Source organism: Phascolarctos cinereus, unplaced genomic scaffold (genome assembly GCF_003287225.1).
Source record: "Phascolarctos cinereus isolate Bilbo 61053 unplaced genomic scaffold, phaCin_HiC Scaffold_2;HRSCAF=192, whole genome shotgun sequence".
Lineage (NCBI taxonomy): Eukaryota > Metazoa > Chordata > Mammalia > Diprotodontia > Phascolarctidae > Phascolarctos > Phascolarctos cinereus.
In genome coordinates, this window is record NW_027555625.1 from 213,821,514 (window position 1) to 213,849,177 (window position 27,664).

The following is a 27,664-nucleotide window of genomic DNA, read 5'->3' on the forward strand; positions in this document are numbered from 1 at the left end:
TGAGGATGCTATTTCAAATACTTGCATTTTTGTTAAAATTACATTATCTTTTTTCTATGTATAATCTTAGATTCTTCTTTCCCTTACCATCCAGAGCCAACCACTTACCAGGTTCTATGAATTCTCTCTGTTGAACATCAAGTTGTCTCACCATTTCCTAATGTATCTAGGATAAGTCTGTTTTAATATTCATCATAGTCTCTAAAATCTAACAGAGACTCTCCTAATTCAGGCTCATATATCATACTTGGAAGAATATTACCCTGTCAAATAATGAGTATCTCTGCTTCTAGGCTTGTTCTCCTCCCTCAATTCCATCCCAAACACTACTACAAGATTGCATGTAAGTTAAAGGCCAATCTCCTTAGCAGTTTTTCAATACACCCCCCACCTCCTTGTAAATCAATCTTTCCTTTTCAGTCTTATCTTCACAAGTACTTCATTATAAGCTTCTTGTTTTAGACAGATTGTTCCCCAAAAGTGATTTGTGCTATTTTGTCCCTACGTTTTTGTTCATAATTCCTTTTTTACGTTCTTTTCTAATTATCTAACCCTTAAAATTTGGCTCAAATCCCATGTCTTTACTCTGCCTTCCCATACAATGCTAACCTGAATTGACTTCCTTATTCTTTAAACTGGTATAGTAGTTATTCATATAGGAACAATTGTCAACAAACCAGGTACTCCCCTGTGACAGCAGCATGGTACAACAGAAAGAACATTGGCTATGAGGTTAAAGGGCAATAGTTTGAATCCTAAGTGTCAATGGACATGTCACTCTCCCTTCTTAGAGCTCAGTTTCCTCATCTATAAAATAAGGGGGTTGATTAGAGGATCCCTGGAGTCTCTTCCAACTCTAAACATATGGTTATATGATCTTACAGTTAGAGTGGTGGAGAGGGACAGTTTTTGAAGCCCTGGGACCCACTACGTGATAGTGGTGAGACTACTTTGGGGCTCCTTTTTTTTTTTATTTAAGTGAGGTCCAACTTAAATAGAAATTGATCTATAGGTTGCATTTGACTAAGAAAAGCACAAATTAACATGATCTATTTGGCACTGTATCTTTATTTTGTTAAACATTTCCCATTATGTCTTAACAAAGTTCTAGAAGCATGCAGGTGAGTGGGCCTGCGTGCAATACACAAGTTTGACACCACAGATATGGATACATACCACCTCACAGAAGTGTGGGAGTAAAGTTAACATCACCACAGTACATTATACTACACATAAAGGCAACTTATCACATGAGAACAAGTCCTAGCTCTACTGCTTCAGAGTTGTGTCAACTTTGGTAAGTCAGTGTCCTACTTTACAAATATGGGTAATAGGACCCATTCTGTGTAACTCAAGTAGCAATTAGGAATATCAAAGGACACACTGAATCTGCCAGGAGTCACTACAACATAACTACAGTCCTTCTTTAACAACAATTTGGAAACTTGACCCCACTACTGTTAACCAAAGGTTAACTTCATTACAAGAGAAAGGCAAAAGTATGTGGGAACTCCTTAAACCAATCCAGCCTCATGCCCCAACCTTGAATATTTATAGGACAACAAAAGGGGAGGTGTCATGGGAGGTGTGGACAATTCCTTCCAAAATGGGAGTGGCAAAGTAGGAAGAAGGGAGCAGTAGGGGAGGTGGAGCAGGAGGGAGCAGGAAGGCTTGGGAACTTTGGACTGAGAGAGGATGTTCTGTTTATTTGAAAGGGTCCCAGCTGCACAAAGAGTTTATCAGTCTGGGCAGACTGGCCAGAGTCAGGCTTCTGGCTCACTTGGCTTCAAGGGCACTCAAAGTTTAATAGAGTCCAGTTGCAAAAGATCAGTGTTTGTTGTGTTAGTTTAGGAGGGCTTCAACTCTGGGAAATAGGGCAATTCAAGAAAACAAGTTCAGGGGGCCCCCTCCACAGTACCGTGGGTGAAAATTTTCTATAAATTCCAAATCAAAGAACAATGTGAGAAAAGCAGCAATGTGACAGCTACAAGATTTTGTCCTCAACACATTTTTAATATCTCCTGACTTTAAAAAAATGTCCTTGTAATGATTATGAATATGATAAGTAAATTCTCCTTACCAAGGAAAAAAAGGGTGCTTATGAAACCCTGAATCTTCATGGTACAGTTTAAATTTTTTTTAAAATTTAAAATGTTTTATTTTTAGTTCCGAATCATCTCCCTTCCTCCACTCTTCCCCTACACTGAGAAGGCAAGAAATAACACCACCATATACACATACACACATATGATCTATATACTGCTTTTAAAAAATATATATTTTGGCTATTCATCTTTGTCTATTTCAAAACCACTCTGTTTAACTGTGTCCCCAATTTTGAACTTAAAAAAAAAAAGATTCACAGACACTTTATTCTTCTCTCCCTCTTCCCGGGTATCACCACACACCTCCTTCCATTTCCCTTCCTTCTCCCCTCCAAATAAAAGCACTCATAGTATCAAAGTTAGGCGAAACAAATGCACACAATGGCTGTGTCTGAAAATATGTCCCATTCTATTTGCTAAGGAGTCAGAAGTGTAATTCACTTATTAGTTCTTTGAAGTCACAATGGGTCACTGCACTGATGATATTTCTTAGCATGTGTTGCACATGGAAAACACTTAAATGCTTCATTCAGTCTTAGTTGATTTCCTTTAAAATGTTGTAGTCACATAAATTGTTCTCTCGGTGCTTGTTCACTATCCCAGCTATCTGTGATTCTGTACCTTTCATCATTTCTTATAATAAATATTCCATTATGTTCAAATACCATAATTTGTTTATCCATTCCCCAAACAATAGGAACTCACTATGTTTCAAGTTCTTTGCTAAAACTGATTTGTTACTCTGTATTTTTTTGAGTTACTATATTTTTGCACAAAAGAGTCTTCTCTCTCTTTTCTTCCTCTCTGTTTCTCCTTCTCCCTCCCTCTCCCTTTTTTGGAGTATATGTCTATTATTAGTATTGCTAAGCCTAAGCCTAATTTAGTAACTTTTTGTGTGCTTTCCAGGTTGGTTGGCTCAATTCATAGCTCCAACAATGCAGGAGAATCTTAGTCTACCAGTCTGCTCCTAACTCCTTCAACAACTTTCTGCTGTTTTTGTCAATTTGATGGGTAAAGGCTCTGTCTTGTATTTGTGAAGTTTTTTTTTTAAACCAAGTGTAGAACTTTTCATTTATACTGATTAAATTTCATTTTTATTATATTTAACCTAATGTTCTACAGTAAATGAATTTTTGAGATATATAATACGCCATGAACTGTATTAGGTTCTCAGGATGTAAAAACAATAAGTAGTCTCTGCCCTCAAAGAGCATATTTTCTAAGAGGGAAGAAAACACATAGGCAAATGGTAGCCAAGGAGATGCATTTTGGTTTGGAAAGTCTCAGGTATGGTGATCAGGAGATGACACTGACACACCCATTTCTAATAACAAGTGGTAGAACATAGGCAGCAATAGGGCTGTTAGCTGGGGTATAAATTGATGGACAGCAGCAGTAGCCTAGAATTCAATGCTTCTTAAACTTTGGGTCGAGACCCCATGGAATCACAATAAATTTGGCAACAGTAAAAGGTTTCTGAATGTGCAACAATCAAAAATTAATTACAAATGCAACATGTAATGTATCTGAGGTCTTCTAACCACACTTGCCTGGGCTGCATTGCCCAACTTCACTGCAGCCTTGGTTCTGAACACACAGCATGCCCACTTTGCATTGCGCATGCCCTCAGGCACACAAAGCCAACTAAAGCTGCCCAAAAGAAAAGTGGAAAAAGGAAGCCCAAGCCTAGATAAACCTAGCCATTTGCTACACTCACCAACAGGAGTGACAGGGAGGGGGCACCCAGAATAAAGAGTAGAACCCTTCAGGGCATGGCTCTGAAGGAGTTTTTGGATCCAGTGAACTATCACTACCAACTTCCTGTTATTTTCATAAACAGTCAAAGGACACAAACAGGCAGTTTTCTGAAGAAGAAATCAAAGCTATCAATAGTCACATGAAAAAATGCTTTAAATCATTATTGATTAAAGAAATGCAAATTAAACCACCTCACACCTATCTGATTGGCTAAGATGACAGAAAAGAAAAACAACTAATTCTGGAAGCGATGTGGAAAAACAGGGACATTAATAAAGCACTGTAGGTGAGCTTATGAACAAGTCTAACCACTCTAGAGAACAATTTGGAACTACATGCAAAGGGTTATAAAACCGCATGTACTTTGACCTAGCAATACCAGTACTAGGTCTGTATCTCAAAGACATGAAAGAAAAGAGAACCTATTTGGACCTATTTGTAGAAAAATTCTTGTAGCGGCTCTTTTTCTGGTGGCAAAGGACTGGAAACCAAGGGAATGACCATCAACTGGGGAATGGCTGAACCAGTTGTGCTATATGACTGTGATGGAATACTATTGTGCTATAAGAAATGATGAGCAAGATGGCTTCAGAAATACCTGATACAAAGAGAAATTAACAGAACCAGGAAAACACTGTATATAGTAACAGCAACATTGTAAGAATCATCAACTGTAAAAGTTATTCTGATCAATACAATGATCCAAGATAATTCCAAAGGACTCACAATGAAAAATGCTATCTACCTCCAGAGAAAGAGAAAGAACTGATAAATTCTGAATGCAGACTGAAACATACCTTTTCATTTTCTTTATGTTTCTTGCTTTTTATTGTTTGGGTTTTTGTTTTTTTGTAACATGGCTAATATGGAAATATGTTTTGCATGACTTCACATATATAATAGATTTCATACTGTCTGCCCTCTCAGTGGTGAAGGAGAAGAGAAGGGAATTTGAAATACAAAATGTTTTTTAAAAATGAATGCCCCCAAGGAGGCAGCTAGCTGTCACAGTGGATGCAGCACCGGCCCTGGAATCAGAAGGATCTGAGTTCAAATCCTGAGGCAGGATTTGAATCCTGTGTGACCTTGGGCAAGTCACTTAACCCCACTGCCTTAAAAAAAAAAGCCCCCCAATTAATCAATTAATTAACGAAGGAGTGTTATTATTTTTATTAAACACCGAGCCTGTAAATCTGCTACGAGCTCTTAATGTTCTAGGACCATAGGAAACAGATCAAATACCTCTATCACAGAACATTATTTCAAATACTTGAAGAAAGTTATTGTCTTCTATCCAGGGTAAATGTCCTGAGTTTCCTTCAAACCATTAAGAGGTCTTGTAATTATCTAAATGACAGGTTCCTAAACTGAACATGCACAACCTTCACAATAGAGATTCCTTTTCAAGGGGGTGTGAAGAATATTTGGCAAATAACTATGTTTTTCTACCAAAATTAATCTATTTTTTATGTGCACAAACATGACAAACACAAGAATTCTCTTTGTTTAATAATGAATATGGACATGGGGAAGTTTCTTGAAAGCCACTGAGTACCAATCCCAACAGGTCAGCAACCCAGGTCCAAGTGGACGAGATAAAGACCTAAAGCAGGATGACGTCAGTATGAGGGGTGAGGATGGACACAACAACAAACGTGTAGATATGCAAGTTGAACAAAAGAAGCTGAGATTTTGAACCTGGAGAGGTGTTTGTGGATATACTGGATCCATCCAATAAAACAGATAAATGAAGGGAAGGACAAAAATCTGGGATGGAGAATGTGAGATACATTTTTGACTACATTTGAAGTGGATGGTGGTTCATTTAGGTTAAGATATCCAGTAAATACATAGTGACAAATAAAGAATTCAATCCCAGGGGAACTGTTAGGGGAATGAGGAGTGGAAAAATCTGGACTAGAAGCCATTAGAAATGGTAATTTCAGCCATGGAAGCAAATAAGAAGTTCAAGGACAGAACTCAGTGAGAAACCAGTAGTAGGAAGATGAGCAAAGGAAAAAAGTGAAGGAACAGTTCTCAAACCACAAAAATAAAGTGCCAAGAACACTAATAAAAAGTATGAAGAAGTTTAGAGTGGTCATCTGCAAATCAGTCAAGGAGAATGACCAAAAAAAGGCCAGTACAGGACTGCCAGTTGCCTTACAAGTATTCATAACAGATTAGAAATCTGGTAAAATCTAGGCAAAGCATTTTCCAAATGTCAAGCCATTGTGTTTCAGATATCAGAAATACATTAATTATTTTGAGTTCTCATAAATTATTTACTTACTCATGATTTATTGCATATACACACATCAAAAATTATGAACTTCAAAAAAAGAGATGTTACAAACCTATGAAATAGTTTGTCACCTAAAATTCAGTCTTTAAATTGTTTAAAATGCTAATTATTGAAATATATCAAAATAGGAAGAAATAATGAAAATAAGTATTATCCCTCCATTGAGATAATTAATAGTTAATATCTTAGTTGAAAATCTATGAAATGGACTGAAATGTCCTAGTTAACCAATTTCAAAACCAAAATGGTTTTTCCCAACAGCATTTAAAAGTTCTGTATTAGATGTTCATAATAATCTCTAAGGATTAAATTTAAAGTAGATATGCTCTTGACTAATGTGAAAATATGTTTAATAGGAATGTATATATATAGCCTACATCAGACTGCATGTATCTTAGGGAAGGAGGGGGAAAGGAAGTGAGAGAAAAATTTAAAACTTAAAAGCTTATGGAAGTGATTGTTGATAAATCAAAATAAATTAATAAAAAAGTAGATATGCTCTATTATTTTCTCTAGTAATACTCCATGACGACTAAGTTGGCAAATTTAGTTTTAAAATGCATACTACTAAATATCACAATTTAAAACAAATACTAGATAAAACATCACTTACTTTTATTAGGGGCATGATTTTGGGGATCTGTGTGCTACTAACATGAAAACATACTACTTTTTTTCAATGTATTTTTTCAATGTTACTGTATCTAAAAAGTAAACAAAATTAAATTACATTTCCTCCAAGTGATATCATCTGGAAATATATTTTCACCTAATGAATTGAGGGAATAATAGGGAAAAAACAACATAGAGGAGGGGGTAACCCAAACTTTACTCACTGGTCTTGCAAAGTATAGGTAGTTTTTAAAAATCAGATTTAGTTTCTTATTACAATATGTGCCTCCAGGGCACAGTTAAGTACTAGCAAAGACTGAATAAACTAATGTGTGAGCTAATACCAAGAAAAGTTCAATATACGCCTGCTAAAAACAGGTAGGGAAAACTTTTCCCCAAGGAACATGATTGCTCTTTCAATTTGGCACCCTGATTTCCTCTTCATCTAGCCCTGTATCAATAATTTTAAGTTACCAGAAACACGAGAAATTCCTTTAAAGCATGGATTCTGGATAATGTGCCACAAACTCTTATTCAATTACATAACAAAATTTATTATATTTTAGTCGATAACAAAAACAGTTAAAGTCCTTTTAAAGATTTTAACAAAGAAAACTAACATCATCATTATCACTATTATTATGCTCTTCTCATCATCACTTTATAATAAACACAGCCATCAGAAATATGATTACAAAAACCAAAATCAACCAGGTATCAATAGTTTCAATTGAATTGGAGTGTTGCTAATTATACAAACAGGATCACTGCTTTTACTGACATTAGAGTCTTTCCAAAATGTTTCATTTAGCCAGGAAAAAATGCATAATCTTAAATAATATAAAACAAACAAGTCCCATCTGGTGATGAAGAAATATATGGTAAGTACTGAATGGCATAAATGTTTGGAAACAGTTTTCATTTTTAGTTCCACACAGTGTCAGCAAGAGAATGCCATCCCCCTGTATTACCTTCCAAATTTTTCCAGCAGAACCTTTAGCATTCCATCCTGAATTTAATCCAATGCTTGACTTTCTCAAATTATCTTGTACTTAACTTCTCTGCATACACCTTGTACCTTCCAGGAGAATGTATGCTCCTGTGGACAGTGACTAGTCACTGAAATTTACTGAGTAGTGAGGTGACACTGTCAGAGGAGTGATTTAGGAAAATCATTTTGGTGGCTGAATGGAGGATGGATTGGAGGGGAGAGAAAGAGAGAGGCCAATCAGTACGCAATTGCAATATTCCAGGCATGATGTAATAAGAGACCGTATAAGAGTGGTGGGAATGTCAGAAGTGAGAAGCGACATATTCAAGAGATGGTACAAAGGTGAAAGTTGCATCAGACTGGATTGGGGAGAGGGGAGAAGTAATAGATAGTATAAGATCACTCCTAGGTTTCAAGCCTAAGAGGACTGGGAGGATGGTGTTGCCTTCCACAGTAATAGGGAAGGACGGGAGCGGGAAGAGGTTTAGAGGGAAAGATAATGAGCTCAGTTTTAGACATGTTGAGTTTATAATGTCTATGAGACATCCAGTTTGAGATGTCTGAAAGGGAGTTGGAGATGCAAGATTGTAGGTCAGCTGAGAGCTTGGGGAAATAGATTTGAGAATCATCAGCATAGAGATAGACGGTAGTAAAATACACAGATGCTGATGAGATCACCAAGTGAAGTAGTACAGAGGCAAAAGAGAAGAGGGCCCAAGAGAGAACCCTGTGGGACACCAACAGAGGGCATAATCTGGATAAGGATCTAGTAAAGGAGATAGTCGTCAGAAAAGTAGGAGGGTAACCAGGCAGGAGCAGTGTCCTGAAAACTTAAGAGATTGAAAATAAGTGACAAGGTAGGGATGGCATGGGGAGCAATGTACTGGAGCAGACAAGATGGAATGTGATTGCTTGAGCAAGTAGAGGGGTTAGCCTTTGTATGGAGTAAGTCCACTTCATCATGTGAGACAGGGAAAAGGAGGAAATAGTGGGAGAAAGTATCTGACTGATAGGAGATGAGGAAGAAGGAAGAAGAGGGAATTCATGGTGAATATCCTCATTTTTTTCTATAAAATACAAAGCAAGGCACTCAGCTGAGAAAGGGGAAGAGGGGCACTACTGGAGATTTGAAGAGGGATGAAAAGATTTGGAAGAGCTGCTGGCTGTGGAGAGTGGGATACTGAGTTGACAAGGCACATAATGAAGGACTGATTAGCAGCAGTGAAGACCTGGTTGACACTGTATAACATAAATTTGTGATTTTTCTCTACTTTCTTTCACTACACATGTAGGAGTAAAGGTAGTGAATGATGAGAAAGATGCAAGGCTCAGGCTTAGTAGGGTACATGAAATGATAAGAGGGGCTAAGGAGTCAAAAGCTGAATTGGTTTCCCAAGGGGTCAAGATGAGGAAAAGAGGAAAGTGGCTAGCACAAGAGATGGTCTGGGAGAGAACAGCGGGGTCAAGCAATTGGAGGTCACTATGTGGACAAAGAGTGGGGTTTTATAAAGGAAGGCAGAGGGAGAAGTGAAAAACCCAAAAGATAATTTGTCTTTTAGTACTTGAAGGTTTGTTCAAGGCAAGATGTATGCTGTTTGGCCCTAAGGTGCAATCTTGGCCCAAACCCTCTTTCAAGCAGCATTGTATATTATCCCCTCTCCCACACTCCAAAATCACAATATAAGACTCAATATTAATCCCTATTAAATATCACTTTCTTAGATTTAGTCAATGTTTGAACCTGTTAAGATGTTTCCAGATTTTGTCACTCAGTGTGTTTACTAATCCTCCTAGCTTCATGTCATGAACAAATCTGATGAGCATTTTATCCAAAGGCATTTACACTTGCATGTTACAGCATCACCTCCCTGATGTCATGGTCCTCTTCAAGAAGGAAGGACAAACAACTACAACAACACAAAAGCACTGATAAAAATGTTAAATAGCACATGGACAGTCACATATCTCAGGGGGAATATTATTGGAGGTTTCCTGCCAAAATGACACTGAACTAAGACTTTTCAATTTGGCCATTAAACTGATTCCAAACTGTATCATCATCAACCCAGTATCTTTCCACCTTTTTTTTTTGGCAAAAATATTGTGAGAAACATAATTAAATACCTGTGAAAATCTAGGTAAATTATACAAATAGTAACAAGTCTCAGATACAAAAATTTAGCCATGAAGTGAACACATACTATTATAGATATAGAGCTAGCAGAGACTTGAAAGGCCATCAAATATAATCTTCTCATTTGACAGATGAGGAAACTGAGGTACAGAGGTGCTAAGTGACTTCTCCAGAGTTACAAAGCCAATATATGTTAGAGATAAGCTTTGAAATTAGATTTTTTCCCCTGCTTTGAAGTCAACTTTCTATCAATTACACCATGGAGCTACTTTATGGTAGGGTGTGTATATTTATGTATGCATGCATGTATGTATGTGTGCACACACATACACACATGTATTTTTTAGGAATGTCGAAATTTTATAAAAATAGAAAGTAGGTCCAATGTAATATGCTTGAGAAAGAGACATCTAATTAGAATATTCACATTTTCACATTAAAATGTTTATCTTGAGGCATCTAGGTGGCACAGTGGATAGGACCTGAGTTTGAATATGACCTCAGACACCTGACACTCTGACACTTACTAGCTGTGTGACCCTGGGCAAGTCACTTACCCCAGACTGCCTCACCAAAACAAACAAAAAAAACCTGTCTTCCCGTACTAAAGTATGCATGATATGGAAAATGAATGAATAAAAAGTAAAGACAATCTTAATTCTATCAAGAAAAATTGCCTGTCAAGCAAAGCATAAAACAACAGAATCGTCGTTTCAAGCTTGAAATCCTTAATGTCAGCATTCGTCATATGCTTCATCTGAAAACCCTAAGTATAGTTAACTCAGCTCCTTTCCACATGGCACTCTTCAGTGTTGTTACAGGATTAAAATGTGCCTGGCCTGACAATGAAATAGCAGAGCCATCACACATTGTTATGCAACTCACTGTCTGCAAGGGTAGCTTGTAGCTCTTTCTTTATTCAGCAAGTGCCAAGTGCATGTTTAATCAATGTCACAGCTCACTACAGTAAGCAACTGAAGCCACTGTCCTTCTGTTCCTCGCATGTGCCTGGCTGCTAAATTATGCAATGCTTAAAGAATACTTTGGAATTATCACATAAGACTGCAAATGCAGGTGTGTGACATTTTACAATTATGACAATAAAACTATTTTCCTGCTTTTCAGACGTCTGGACTAAAGCTAGGTAGTGTAATCAAATATTCAGCTTACTGCATTTGGAGCTACAGCATTTCAACGGGAGAAAGCTTCTTCAGATGGCTGGAAACAAGTATGTTAGTTAAAAGGCTCGTCTGAAGGGAAAGCCAGAGAGAAAAACGACAAACAAGAATAGCAACACTATTTTTCCCTGAGCATATGAAACTTCAATGACAGATATTGTTACCCTGATTCAGCAAATATGGGATTTAAAATAAAAAGAATTCTACCACTGAAAATGGAACATGTTTACAGCATGGACTAATATTGAAAATGAGGTTTATCTTTTCTTACTGAAAGACAATAATGAATTTCAGAATGGATTACTGATGGATAAGGCCTATGCCTTTTAAGAGACTGAAAGCTTTTTATGTTTTTTTTCACAATAAATTTGTTTACTAAGGAATTCCTTGCTGTACACACATTTTCCTTTTCTCTGAACATAAAAAGCAGTTATCTATGAAGATAAAAGGTTGGTTCATCACTACTATGGACTAAGGAGCATGTCTGATGACATTTTATTCCTGATGCAATGTAGGGTAAGGAATGACAATTTTAAAATTGCCATATTTAGGATGGTAATTTAATTAGGCTTAAAAGATTCTATAATTTTTGGTCATAAAAATTGCCATAATTTTCATATATATTCTAATCAGTTAACAAAATTGATTTAATTTTCAAAGCTGCAATAAATGAAAATAATTCCAGTGGTAATACTTCAAACCCAGGTTATTAAACCTGGGTTTTATACAGCAAACTATTCTTTCTAAGGTCAGGAAAAAAAGTGATTTTTTTAGGCTAATAATCTCATACATTTAACTACTTAAGAGTTAACAAAATTATACTTGGAACAAATTATGCTAACTTGGCTATTACATGTACTGGGAAATAAAAATGTACCTAAAGTTTCAAAAATGCAAACATTATGTACTACAGTTTTGTGATAAGTTCCTTGAAATTAAATGACCATTTATGTTGCTGTAGAACTTTTGAAATGAAAAGCATTTTGATGATTTAAAATAGTATTTACTTTAGAGTCAGAAGAAACGATGTACAACATATTTAATGTGATCAACACAAAAATACAAAGAGAGTTGCACACTGAGAAATTAAAATTAAATTACTCTAATAAACCTACAGAAAATGCTAAATACATTCTTATATTCCGAAAGCTCAAAGTTACTTCTTTAGAGAACATTCATTTTCTTTCTTTTTCTCTAGCTAGCTGTCAAAATATTGGTGAAGATATCTGCTGGAAAAATGGGTACCTCTGCCATCACTACAGTAGAAGATGTAAAAAGGCAAGAGGAGAAAGAGGAAAAAGAAGAATCTATTTTAGCCATGTTAGGAATCATTGGGACAGTGCTTAACCTCTTTGTTATTGTTTTTGTGTACATATACACTACACTTTAATGGTATTTTCTAGCGATAGTTATATATTTGGGGGAAAAATAGCACTGAAAATAATGTTTCTAATACTTCATTTAAAAAGCAGTGTCTCTGAAAGCTGTAAGGCACATTCCAGGGTTAAGTGTCTCACTCAAGGCACATTACTGATTGTGAAATGCATCTGGAAATCCAGTGAATGGTATCTAAGTATGGCAAGATGGACAGATAAGATTCAGTTTACAAAGATAAAAGACTGGGGAGGCTGAAGCAGCACAAATATGAATAATTATGTCCTTTTCTGCTACAAAGTATGCAAGAAACTGCTCATGTAAACAAGATAATAGATGGCAATGCCACAGACACCTTGATCAGGGTACATTATTTAATACACACACATACACACACACATAAAATTTACAATCAGACTTGTGTTAAAATCTTTTTTTCTTTGAGATCCTGAATACACACCTTATATGTATGATTGAAAAGGTGATAATTTAGATAGTATGGAAAGAACATTACTAATCAAATGTACTGTAAAATTACCAATACAATTTTAACCATGGCTTGTACTGTCTAGCATTATTTTTAACCTTTCTACATACTGATCAATATTTTCAGATGATGAAATTGCCTTTGGCTCTAGATAAAAATCAAAGGTGTTGCATGCTTTATAAGCTATTAGTTTTTTTTTTTAATACTTTCGGTTACATAAAAATAAAGATATGACATAAAAGGAAAATTGTTTCCTTTTCGATAAATGTTTAGCATATTTTGAAATATTTAACTGAAGAGGTTATTATAAAGGATAGAAGTTTAATATTAAGCTAATACATTTAGAAAAAGACATCATAAATCTAATGGACTCAAAAGCCAACAAAATTTCAGCTTTATTTTAAAATTAATTTAAGATTACAAATGAAAAATTCATCATTCCAGATTAAGGAAAGTCTTAAATATTTTACTTATACTTTGGGCTATGATTTGGAAAAATAATAATCATCCTGTTAGGCAGAATGTCATCACATTCTTATACCATTTGCATAAATTCATTAATTACACACCTCACTCTCACTTTAGGTAATTAACCCTTTATTTATAATTCTCTGAAATCTGGATTCTTATAGATGAGAGTTAAGCGAAAATCTTAATAAATTAGCACACTCAGTACCAGATTTTGTTCATTGGGCTAATCACAGTCAAAATGTAGCTCAATCTCTGATGTATGAAATTAAAATTAAAACTGCCCTGCTATGAAGGAAAAATTATATCATCTTCAGTCACTATATCCAATAAACAACAGAAATGGAATATTATTCACAAAGCACATATTTTACAAGTAGGATTTTTCACCTAGAATCATCATCTTAAATATCATCTTAAAAGGATTTGCCCAGTTAACACATAAGAATTTTGATACTCAAGTTTTACTGAGGAAAAAAAAATTTAACAAATAGGATTTCTCTAGTTATTCTGTTGTATATGAGAATGGTAAAGACTATCTTTAGGTAACGACTTCTGTTCAAATGCAGTTATTTTAAAAACACTTTTTATGCCCTTCCTTTCCTTGTCCTTGAATACAACCTTAAGCCAAACGCCAATTAGCAATTTCGGTTTTAGGACTTCTCTGCTAATTCAATCCTAAATCCTCAGAATCTTGGCTACAGCAGGCAGACCAGAAATTGGCAGGAAATGTTAGACCTTATGGATGTCATGGATGTCAAAAGATTAAGATTTCTTGGCAGGGATTCAAGGGTGAACTTTATTCAAAAAAGTCAGTGTCAACCCTTACTGACCAGTAGGAAGAATTATTATTTTATCATTAGATTCGGCAGGGTATTGATTCAATGCTTGTTATTATGCCATCACTATTTCAAAAGTTTAATTATAATTTATTTCATAATGAAATTTCTTTCACTTTGCACAAAGGATTATTTGTGTGCACATGCTTGTGTATATTCATACTCATATAAATATTTTCAAAGAAAGCCAAATGATCAATTAAGCCTCATCTCCAAGAAACATGAGGAGAAAAAGGTTTTATATTTTTGGTACCCTAGTCACTAAATAAAACCTTACATTTTAAGACAGTTCAAATAATGTTCAGTGAAATTATTTTTCCTTTTGTGTTTGTCCATCTCAATCAAGCATCAAAATAAGGACTATACTGGATATGGAAATGCATTTTAGCCAAATGTTCATTTTAAGCCACACTATTCTAATTATCACTGGGAATAATGAATTTAGAGAACTGTTTTTATTTATCTTTTTTATCTTAAACTACAGTGACATTGCATTACAGAGGTCTACAACTCCAGATTAGCACTAGGCACTGATTGCTAAAATATTTGAATATATCTCTGAACTCATAAAAATGATTTAATTACTTTGGGTTTAATACTTCAAATTCTGGCATATAGTGATGAGTAAAATAAGCAGATTAGGCACAGATGAGTAAAAAGTAGGTAATGAAGTTTGATTCTTTCATTTGTTTTTTTCTGTATCAAATGTCAATATCAAAACTTAAATTACTTTTTATACCTAATAAAAAAAAACAACTTGCTATAAGCAGTAAGTATAAAGCAAGCTCACTTTGGAACTCCACTAAACTAAGTATCAAAATATAACATTATAACAGCATTATAACTAATCTGAACTAGGATTTTATTAGGTCACAGTTCAGATTATTTTATTTAAATGGCATTAAATGCATTTGCAAATTTAACAGAATTTTCAGCAAACTTATATTAAAATATCTTAATGTAATATTTATGTACACTAACTGGAAATTTTACTGTTACCATAACAATTATATCTATGAAATACACAAAATAATATTTTTATTAAGGGGTCACAAAAATAGCTAAAGAGTTAAGTTGAACTGCCCACTTCAAAAGTTCAAGTCATAATACCAGGGACAATAAAATCTACACTATGATTACAACTAAATTCAAATGTAATACAAATTTTAGATACGTCTTATTTAAGACTTCATTGTAACATAATTTGATTTATTTTGTCAAGTCATAAAATGGCTTAGTAACTCTGTGAATTAATGAGAATTTGTAACTATTTCTAAAAAAAAAACCATCCTTCAACCAATATAATTAGCCACTAAGTATAATTCTATTTGAAATATTAGATTTACATAATATTGATAGCCTCTAGATTCTGTTGTCTTAGTTCTAAGTTTATGTTAATTAGTTCATGTTTGCCTCTGTCTTTATATCAACTTGCTATAAATCTTCTCTTTTGTCTTTGTGATGTCTAAAAACACTTTTAAAATCTATATTAGGAAACGACAGTTTATATAGGAGATGTGTGGTGCGGTGTTGTGTGGTGTGATCAGTCCTGAGTCAGGAAGACCATGGTTTTAAATTATGTCTTTGACACATACTAGCTACGTGAACACAAGCAGGTCACTTAAGCTTTCAGAGTCACAGACAACTTTCTAAGGCTTTAAAAACCAAAATAGTTGTGGATTTGTATCGGTGAACAAAGTTCTCACACTAGGAGTTCACTACAAGAATAAAGTCACAATTCTATACACCTTTACATCACCCCAAAAAGTAACACAGCAATTGATCCAAATATGTACTTGATTATGAAACTAAAAATGTACACTGGCATTTCAATGTTTAAAAAAAATACGGTCAACTTTTGATTATCCATTTAATTGATGGGTAATTAGCAAAACATAATTCAAAATGGGTTATTCAAAACATTTAAAAGCTTAAATGATATATGGCTTTGGAATGCACTATTTGATTCCTGAAGCATAATGTTTCTTTTGATTCAACAAACTAAAATCAATTTTGAACTTGGGTGATTGGGATGATGGCACCATTAACAAAAATGAAGTTAGGGGAAAATGAGGCTTTAAGACTTACTCAATATGAGGGGCCTTTAAGATATCTAAGTGAAGCAACATGTCTACTAAGGAAGTGTTTTGCATAACTGCACATGTACAACCTATATTGAGTTGCTTGCCTTTTCAATGAGGGCGGGTGGGGAGGGAGGAAGGGAGAAAATTTGGAACTCAAAGTTTTAAAAATACATGTTTTAAAAAAAATGTTTTCACATGCAACTGGGAAATAAGAAATACAGGAAATGGGGTACAGAAGTCTATCCTGCTCTACAGGAAAATAGAAGGGGAAGGGGATAAGAGAAGGGAGGGGGGAGAGATAGAAGAGAAGGCAGAACAGGGAAGGGGTATTCAGAATGCATGCCATCTTGGGGTGGGGGGAGGGGTGAGAAATTTGGAACTCAAAAACTTGTGGAAGTGAATATTGAAAACTAAAAATAAATAAATTTATATTAAAAAAAAAAAGATATCTAAGTGAAGATGGCCAGTTGGAAATTAAGCGATGTGTCAATGGAAATCATGTAAAAACTGGGACTGGGATCCATGTACATAAAACAGTCCCTTATTACTGTCAAGGGCAACACTTTTCTCCAAGTCCCACAAGCTCACACACCTCAAACTCCTCACTATTTCTCATCCCCTCTTCTCAAGTCTTATACCCAGGCCTGTCCTATCAATTTCACCCTTGCAACATTTCTCGACCATGTTCTCTTCTCTCCTTTGATAATGCCACTATCCTGGAACAACATTTCCTCATCTCCACATGCCTGCTGGTTGTTCTGCCTGCCTCAAGTCTCCAGTCCATTCTCCATTCAGCCACCAAACTGATATTCCCCAGAGGCAGGTCCAGCCATGTTACCATACTCCCTCCTCAATAAGCTTCAAGTGACTTCCTATCACCTCCAGGATCAGACACAAAATTCTCTGCAATTCAAAGTTCTTCACAACTTAGACCCTTCCCCACCCCACCCTTCCAATTTTCTTATACCTTACTACCACCACCCCACCCAGAGATCCAGTAAAAACAGCCTCCTTGCTGTTCCACAAACAAGGCACTGCAATCTCTTGGCTCTTGGCATTTTACATGCCTGCCCTCCATGCCTGGAATGCTCTCTCTTCTCAGCTCTGCCTCCTACTTTCCCTTTGTTCTGGTCCTAGCTAAAACCTCAACTTCTACTGGAAGACTTTCCTAATCTTTTTTTTAAATTTCTTTTTTCCTTTTTATTTATTTTTAGTTTTCAACATCTACTTTTATAAGATTTTGAGTTCCAAATTTTTCCTAATGTCTTACTAATCTAATGCCTTCACTCTGTTGATATTTATTGTGTATATAGCTTGTTTGTACAAAGATTGTGAAATCCTTGAGGGAAAGGACTGTCTTTTGCTAGGGGAGCACTTGAAGTCACTAAACAATGTCTTTTGCTCTAGTCTCAGAGGATGAAGAAGACTCGGCCTTGCCTAAACTAATTGATCTCCACATGTGCCCTGGACAACTACTCTAGGAACTCGACACTTTGATCATTCCTTCTGTCAACTTCAGTATCTCTCTTTCTCTCTCTACACTTGTGATTTACCTACTTCCTATAAACATTCTCAGGTCTCTTCTATCCATAAACAAACAAAACCCAAAAAACCTTTCTTGGTTCTTCCATGTCTTCAATTTATCATCCTAAAACTCACGACAGATTCAAGCTTCTCAGCAGGATGCACGTTTTTCTTTCTTTCTGAGCAACATATACCAAGATTTGCTTTGATGCTTTATCATGGTATGTAGCTAAATCTGGGTTCTTTAAAAACAAAGCAAGTGGAATGTGAAATTCAAAGAAAAACTTTTAAGTACAGTCTTGTAACTGACAGAATGTTACCTGTGGACCAGCGTACCTACAATGAGAGAAGCTGCTGACCAGACTGGGCAGCATTCTTTCTGGCCATTCTCAAAGATCAATTAAGTCATACAGGAATCACTAGCTGTAACAGTCAAGGAGGAACTTGCACAGATGAAATCAGATATCAATGAAATAGTAAGAACAGGGAGAAATGTTTTAAAAATTAAAAATGAATAATAATATTCATTATTTTCTTTTTTTTTAAACCAAGAATGATTCTTTTTTTTTAATTAAAAAAATACATTGATATGGTAAATGTTTATTTTAAATCATCCTCCCAACCCTTATACCTGACTCTCCTCCCCCATCTCTGTCTTCCTGAGACATGGATTGTGGAATTGATACAGCACGTCTTTTCCAGAAAGCTGCAGTGACCAATACCAATATGTTGGCCAGTGATTGAACGAAGAACCAAAACACTGCAAAACCGCTAACATAATTCCCTTTATTACTCAAAATGACATATATAGGAAAGAATACCATGGGTGAAGAAAGTATATTGTCCAATTTATGATTTTTGCTGCACTGACAACATACAGAGACTTAGTGTCAGAATAAAGTTGTGTGCATGTTTTTCAGATATGCTCTACATAAATAAAAATTAAAGAATGAATGAATGAAGCATTTACTAAGAGCTTTCTGTGAGCAAAGTGCTGGGCTAAGCACTAGGGATACAAACAGAGAAGTAAGATAGTCCCTGTTCTCAAGGAGCTCGCATTCTAACAGCAGAGACAACAAATCTTGTAGGTTTCAGTTGTAAGAGAGATGCAAAGGTCCTGTAGTCTTTTGGACTCAGCAACAAAGCAGATGGTAATGCCTTTTATTTAGTTATTTCCATCATTAAAATCATATCAGTCCAAGAATGGTTCTAATATCAGTTACATATATTTGCCAAGTTGTATATGCTAAAAGTAGTCATACATTTAAGAAAAAGGGAGCAATCTTTTGACTATGGATTTTGTGTATGCCTGGGAAAATGTACAAGAAAAGGGAAAACATAGAAGTAGGAAGTGCTATAGTCAGCCTTAAATATCTGTCTTTATTACAAAATATGTTAATCTCAGCAATATATACAGCAAATGAACAAACACATGCTCCTACCTTCTAGGATGTGGATGAGAATGCATTCTTAAGACAAGAAATCAATACTGGCAACATTAACAAGATTTTGATGGCATTGCTTTTGAGGCATTTATTAGGACAAGCCTGGAAAGGCGGCTCAGAAGAATCGCTGCTAATGGACAGAGGAGTTCCATTATGAGGACTTAGAATTGTACAACTGCTTCCACAACATATTTATTCCTCTTGTAAACAAAAGAGAGGTAAAAGAACTTTCTAGCAGAAGCCAGCTTATGTACAGCTTGACATTTTCTGGATAATATATCCTAAGAATACGGTGCTCACTAAAGTTTGGAAGTGACAAAAGTTATTTGCTAAAAAGACAAATACTTATTAGCTGCATATGTAAAAAGTTCTAAGGGATTTAGCTGTAGATATTTTTCCTACAAAATGTGTGAACATTTTGTGATCAGTTGATTTTTATTTCAAATAACACAGTGCCATTTCTTTAATAGCTTTATGAAGCAAGTTATAATAATTATTCCTGACCATATGATTTGATGTCACCTGGATAAATTACAAAGAAAATTAAACTCATGTTTCAGTTTTCATTTGTAAAACAAGGAAGCTGATTAAAAATAATCAATAGAACAAAACAAAAAATAAAATGAAGGGGTTGGATAGGATAATACCTAATAGCACTTTCTAATTCTAAAATTATCAAACACATACATATCGATGTATGTAAATTTATGCCAAGAGTTTAATAAAAAGGAATGTACAATTAGATAATTTCATTAATGTGAAAAGCAAAAAACAAACCCAAGAACTAATTTAGATTCACTATAATTAGAGCAATTAAAACAATTTATTAAAAGTTTAAAAATTAAAGTATTTGGAATAATTCTGTTTTCTCAACATTTTTTATTTTGTGGTTGTTGCTGTCATTGTCTGACTCTTCATGACCCCGTGGACCAATGGAGTTTTTGTGGCAATGAAACTAAGTGGTTTGCCATTTCCTTCTCCAGTGGATCCTTTTGTCAGGCAACCAGGCCTTGGAGTCTAGAGGACCTGAGTTCATATCTGGCCTCAGACACTTGACACTTACTAGCTGTGTGACCCAAGGCAAGTCACTTAACCCCAACTGCCTTACCAAAAAGCCAAAAAGGGGGGGGGGGGCACGCAGATAAAATTAGAAAGAGGGCAACCAACAAATGAACAACAGACTGTGTGTTAGCCTTTTTATAAATGACCAATCAACAAAATTGCATTTATTTATTAAGGGACTACCATGTTGTAGGAAGTATTATAGGTAATTGGGATACAAGAAAAAATGAAACTGTCCCTAAACCCCAAGGAATTACATTCTATCAAGGAAAACTACATGTGCACAGCTAATTGAATTCAAAATTTATGCAAAGTAATATAAAGCAAATGGCAGTGGGGATTACAGTGGGGAGAATTAAGGAAAGCAGTAATGTAGGAGGCAGCATTTAATAGAATTTTGAAGGAGGCTAGAAATTCTAAAATGCAACAATGAGAGAGAGAAAAAAAAAAGTACTCCAGATAGCAAAAGCACAGAAATGGAAAGTGGAATATTTTGTATGAGAAAGAACAAGCAGGCTAATGTGTTTTGTACTAAGTGGACAAAAGTAGAACTTCCACATTTGGAAACTACGATTTCAGTCACTGATTAACCAGATGAGATACTGGAAATAGCAGGTAAACCACAGAAAAAAAGAGAAACCATACCAAGTATACAAAGAATAAATTCAAGCAGTAGATGACAATTTTTTTTAAAGCAATGAAAGATTAATTCTTAAAATGTCTGAAAGAGGTAAAGATCTCCAAATTACAGAAACATTACACTGTACAAACCAGGAAGCTGACAAGAATAAATACCTACCCACTCCTACTTTCTCACCCTAAAATTCTTGTTTTGAAAACATGAGAAGAGAATAGGTAGACAGCTAAAAAGATTTTCTATAAGAGACTGTATCTGCTGTCACATAAGAAATTGTAAAAAGTTGAAAATATAAGATCTACTGTGTTAGGATGCCTCAAAAGAGTGGTGTAGTTTTATGGGCTTCCCTCTATCAAGGATCCCATGACTATTAATCTACAAGATGCCTTGAGAGATATAATTACTGAAAATATTGATGAATGATCTTCTGCTTATGAATTTCAAAAAGATGGAGATAGGTTCACTAAAGGTATTCATACTCTCTAGACAGTTGATCTGCACAAATTCCAAAAGGAAAAGAGATTCTCAGTTTGTGGACGACATTTTGCAGTTGGTTTCAAGTTCCATAATAACAGATCTATTCACTGAGGTCCAGATTAACTAAAAAGACGTAAAGATTGGAAATCCAAATAGGAAAAAAAGGGAAGTTTATGATGCACATATATTGCTGAAATTATGACATAAAACTTTATGGGAAGCCCACTCTGTTAATCAATTGCAGACAGATTTTAGACAGGCACTCCAAAAAGACCATGAACTCACGTCAAAGCAAATAGCAGGAAAGCACATGGGAAATAGCACAAGGCTTACAGTAACTCCATCTTTGTCAACAACAACAATCTCCCTGTGGTGATGCTACACGGTTGCAAATCATAGAATACGATGTTTTTTGAAGAATCAAAATTGTGCTAAACCATAAGTAGGATTTCACAACCGTGTGTGGTGTGTGGTGTGTGTGTGTGTGTGTGTGTGTGTGTGTGTGTGTGATGAACTCCTTTGGCATTCTGGTGAATCTCTTAGAAAAAAGTTTTAAAACAAATCAAGAGAATGCTAAATTTCAGTTAAAGGTTAGTGAAAATAAAGATATATTACAAGATGAATGATACAAGTTCAAGGACCTACCTTGAAATCTATTCATAGGCCCTTTTTTGGAATGGGAGATCTATAGACCTCAGATGAAGAACCCCTGACACACAGAGCATGACAGGTTTAAATAAGCTGTAACAAATTACTAAAGGTAATTCATATATAAGAAAGCCTATGAAAGACATCACAAATGAACTATACGATTGGAAAAGGATGCACAGCACTGATGTAGTGAAAGCAAGGGCTAACACAGTCCAACTACTGAAGTCTTAAAATGTAAAAAAACAATTACATGAATAATTCCAGGCAGTAAAAACAGTCTTGGTCTTTGAGAAGATTATATTCTAATGGCGCAGACAACATTCTAAGTAAGTGTATATACAGGATACATAAACAAAGTGGAAGGAAGGTAACCTAATAAGAGAACCCTCTTGATACCTTGGTGAAGCACACCACAGAATCATTCCCAGTTACTCAGCGTGAACTGGAATTTGGAGACAGCTTTCTACAGTATAGAATTTAGTTCCCTGTGTGTGAGGCACAGGAAATTACCCAGTTTTTGTACTTGCTGTGACCTGGGTTAATACTCAAAGAAACATGTTTAGTAGCATTAGAATGATACCTTGGTGCTAAGAAATTTTTATAAAGTATGAAAAAAAAAAATAGAGAGATCCTGAGAATGAGTCAGTTAACAGGTATCCCTGTTCCTGGCTGAAATGTCACAAGGTAATCTGAATTTTGAGAGGTACCACTCTTAACTGTCCCTCATTGTCTTGTGGGATCTGCTTGTTATTCTCTTCTTTTCTGAAAAGCCAGGAAACATCTTTTGCTAATTTTAAAGAAACCAAGAAGGCTAGATGAACTTAGATGCAGCTTTCTGCTTTAGCAAAAGCAAACTATGCCTCAGGAGAATTCAAGGTTATATTACATAACTTCAATTGGGCCCTCACACAGCTGCAAGGCAATGCTTTTACCCCTATGAACTGATATTTTACTCACTGCTGCTGTTCTTCCAAAACTTTAAAGCCCTCCTCAGGCCTCCTGTGGCTCCCACTCCTCTCACTCTCTCAGCTGAGAACCACATCTCATATTTTACTAAACAAAGTTGAGGCCATTTGCCAAGAGCTCCCTCTTCTTTCCTTATTTCAAATCACCTTTCAGCTACTATCTCCTCCTTCACATGAAGACAGGTCTTTCTTACTTACCAAGGCCAACTCCTCTAAATGTAGGACTGAACATATTCCCATCTTGCTTCCTCCAGAAGACTGCCCCCACTATTCAAAAGGATCCGTAAGGCCTTGGGGGCAGGTTCCCCACCCCTGCCTTGAGGTTTTCTTATAATCAGAAAAATGTGAACAGTAAACTGGATTTTGTGGAGGACATGAGCAACCACAGGTAATCTATCCTTGATCTGGATCTCCAGGGAGTCTATTATTACTGATGTTACATCTTCCAAGGAACACTGAATAATCCTGGTGCACAGAAGGGACATAACTTGCTGTAAAAGAATTTGGAAGATGGCATTTTGTTATACTGAATCAAATTCTTTTTCATAATCAGCAAATAACCAAACCCATTAGTTATAAAATGGTAAAGAAGTATCCACAGCTGAATCTGGCTTGCAAAAGCTTATTCCTTACTAATGCCCTCACTATGGATGCCTTCAATGTGAATATTAAGACAAAGCCCACATAAACTTTGCATAGATGTGAAAGAAGGTACAGATGTCAGTAGTTATTGATGTTCTCTCAGTCATTTTCTTTAAAATATACATATATATTTATATTTCTTTTATATGTGTATATATATATAAATAAATTTTTTTTTTTGTGATATCGTAAGTTTGAGCTACTTTCCATGTTTTTGGTAACTTCCCCTCCCTTAGCTATCTGGTCAGTCGGTCCCAAAATGTCTTTCTTATAGTTGTTCTTGTTAGCAAAAATCTTTGTAAGCACCTAAGAGACTGGGAGCCTAGGATCTAAGTACAATAGTTCCACAAGCCTTGGTGGAAAAAATTTGTTATAACAGTTTTTGCATATCACTTCCATTTTTCCTTTTGGTTTTTATCCTTCAATGTCCTTGGATGACTCTGCTTAGCTGGTTGTTTTTCAAAGCTTTCTTTTGACTGTTTTTATCCTAACCGGTCTCTCTCTGCTTTACGAGATGATACTGCTCATACCTGTCCATCATCCTTAAGGACTCTGTTTTCTGATAGTGAAACATTTGACAATGCCAAGGACTTTGGTGGGAAGAATTTCTTTTTTGGGAATTCAGTAGCTGTAGTTGCTAAAGAGGCAGTGGCTACAGCACCTGCAGAAGCCGTTGCTAGAGACTTGCCTAGGGTCACATGACTAGTGAGTATCATGTGTCTGAGGCTGGATTTGAACTCAGGTCCTCCTGACTCCAGGGCTGGTGCTCTATCCACTGCACCACCTAGCTGCCCTTGCTGCTACGTTGTATCTTGACAGGTGTCGCTGAAGTAGAGTCAGTGGTGAGGGCAGCATTGCTATTATTAGAGTTCGTGGGCTCAGGGTCTTGAACTAACTCCACAGTTTTCTTAGTATGGTACCTGGCACAAAATAAGCACTTGATAAATACTTCTTGACTTATTTCTAAGGAAAGCTGCTAGTGGTCAACTCGCCTGGCACAATCTGCCTCCTGTTTTTCCCCCAAGGCACCTTATTGCTATAGGTAGGTTAGTTTACTTGCCCTCTATGCAGCAGCCGGTGTTCACTTTGTTTTAGAACTTAATTTACATTGGTTTAACTTCTGGATGAAATTATTATACCACCACGAACATTCCCAAATAGGTTTACAGACAAAATAGTTTTTAACCTAAGTATCAAAATATTTTCAGGGTAATTCAAAAAGCATTTGTAAGACTACTTCAGAATCACAATTTATCACTCAGTTACCAGACCTAATATTTTTAAATAGAAATGAGATAATTTTAGTACAGTAATTTGATCCTGAGAGATTTCAAAACAAATTGAATGAATTTCCATTTAAAATGTATATACACTGGAAAAATTCCCAGAACTTATGTGCAAGAGGCATTGTTGAATGAATGGGCCAGTTCCAAATTCACTCACATCAAACTGAACAAATAACGTGAAATGTTTTAGGTAAAGAGTATGTCATTATGGGCAGCATTTCTCATTTCCTTGCCCTAGTGTAAGAATACAACAACTATGAAATATGAACTGAAGATTTTATCACATACAATCTAAAAATTAGTAGTTCAATTTTTCAAATAATCATAACAAAACCTGAGAATTATACATGTAAAGCAAATTTCTTAGTTGGGTTGTGCTGACAGAACACAATATATCCAATTCTGAAACAAGTGTTCTGATCTGATTTTAAGACCAAATGAGCAATAAAGAGCAAAAGGTCACATGTTAATATAATAGGTGGGAAAATTTATTTCTTATATCTGCTTACCTATTTAGAAATTAATTATCATGAAGAAAAAAACCTTTTTCTAAGCCATTTGTCTTACTAATAAATGAAAATTTAAATACTTCAAATGATGGAGAAAATGAAAATATAGCAAGTTTATGCTGTCAAGGCTTAAGTACTGTTCTTGACTGCTCACTATGTCTCATGTTCTGTATCCAATCTGTTGCCAAGGTCTGTCAATTTTAACTTTACATCATTTCTCAAATATCCACCTTTTTCTCCTCAGATATTACCACCACCCTGATGGAGGCCTTCATCTACTCATGCATACAACAGTTCTTTGGTCACAAGTCTCTCCCCACTCCAGTCCATCCTCCACTCAACCACCAAAGTGATTTTACTAAAGTGCAGGGTCAAAACAATGTCACCCTCATATTCAAAAATGTCCACCTCCAAGATCAAATCCAAATCATCTGCTTCGTGATGAAAGCCCTTCATAACAACCCTCTCTCTCTCTCTCTCTCTCTCTCACACACACACACACACACACACACACACACACACACACACACACACTCACTCTCTCGCTGTCTATTTCTCTCTGTCTCTCAGCCTTCTTACACTTCAGTCCCACCCACTCACTCTTTAATCCAGTGAACTTAGCCTCCTTACTGTTTCACTCTAGGCATTTCCACTGGCTGTCCCCATGCCTGGAATGCTATCCCTCTTCATCAATGCCTCCAGCTTCCTTGGCTTCCCTCTAGCCAATTACAATTTTACCTTCTACAGTATGTCTTTCTCAATCTCTATTAATTTCAGTGCCTCCTCTGTTGAAGATTTCTTATTTGTCCTTTATATAGCTTGTTTGTATATAGCTGTTTGTATGTTGAGTACCCCATTATAGTGTGAGGTCCTTGAGGGCAAGGACTAGTCTTTGCCTCTCTTTGCATTCTCAGCACTTAGCACAGTGACTGGCACACAGTAGGTGTTTAACACTTGCTTTCTAATGACTATCTATGCCCTATGCAATTCCTGGTCAATATATCCAAAGTATTTGCATTTTTTTTTCTAACAACACTTAAGCTATTTGGATCTGACAATTGTAACAGAAGTGCTGTTACTTTCTTTTCTGATGTATATATGTATAACATATATATATATATATATATATATATAAACGTAATTTAATGAGACTTGTGGATGAAATATGCTTGTTGAAATGAATGAAAATTGAATATTATCACCCACTGTTAACCTCAAATAGCTCACCAGCTTCTCAAATTGAATAAAGAGAAAAGAAAATAAAGAAGTAATGTTTCTCAACATTAAGAGAAAAAAAATCCCAATGCTAAGCTACATAAGACACTCATCACTTGGTTTCTCTTAAGAAATGTGAAAGTGTAGTACACAGGTTTGTACATTTCCACCTATTTATTCTTCCAATACGAATGTAATAGAATATGGAAAGGAGAAACCAGTAAAAAGTAAAATCGACGCAATATTTCACAGAAATCTAGATGGGAGGAAGACAGGAAATGAATCCAAATACTTAACAGCAACAATATAACACTTTTTAAAAGTGTATGATGTAGGAAAGTTATGAAAAGGAAGACCAGTTGTAAGACTTGGGTTTCTGGGGTGGAAGGAAATAGGGGGAGTGCAACACATGATTACAACAAACTCTGTAATAACAGGGGAAATGACAGCATGAATAAAATATACAAACAGCTGCTAACCTTCAGTTCAGTACTTTTTTAAAAAAAAATCAACTTTTCTTTCCACTGAATTTTTCTGATGCTAATGTATAACTGCTGATTATTTAACAAAATAAGCTGTTTTACTTTCTTTACTTTGTACCAATATTTCATTACTGTTTGCTAATCTTATGCTACTCTAATTAGAATGACACAAATAAAATGCAAAAAACCAGGGAAGAAAGGAAAAGTTTAAAAGATTAAATAATCAGTTCACATACTTCTGGTTATGGTAATATGCTTTCAAAAGTGCTTTTTCTGGGGGCAGCTAGGTGGCGCAGTAGATACAACACCGGCCCTGAAGCCAGGAGGACCTGAGTTCAAATATGGCCTCAGATCAAACACGTGAAACTAGCTGTGTGACACTGGGCAAGTCACTTAACCCCAACTGCCTTATAAAAAAAAAAAAAGTACTTTTCCTG

At 35.6% G+C, this 27,664-nt stretch overlaps 1 protein-coding gene and 1 long non-coding RNA gene across 9 annotated transcripts in view; one reads left to right on the forward strand and one right to left on the reverse strand.

Annotated features, from left to right (window-relative positions):
- BIRC6 (baculoviral IAP repeat containing 6) overlaps positions 1-27,664 on the reverse strand; it is a 307,740-nt gene that overhangs the window by 74,043 nt on the left and 206,033 nt on the right. The gene's annotated exons all lie outside the window — the stretch shown is intronic.
- On the forward strand, positions 56-13,110 carry LOC110198161 (uncharacterized). The gene is made up of 3 exons (XR_002321679.2): positions 56-1,297; positions 3,012-3,116; positions 12,279-13,110. It is a non-coding gene; the product is annotated as an uncharacterized LOC110198161 (long non-coding RNA).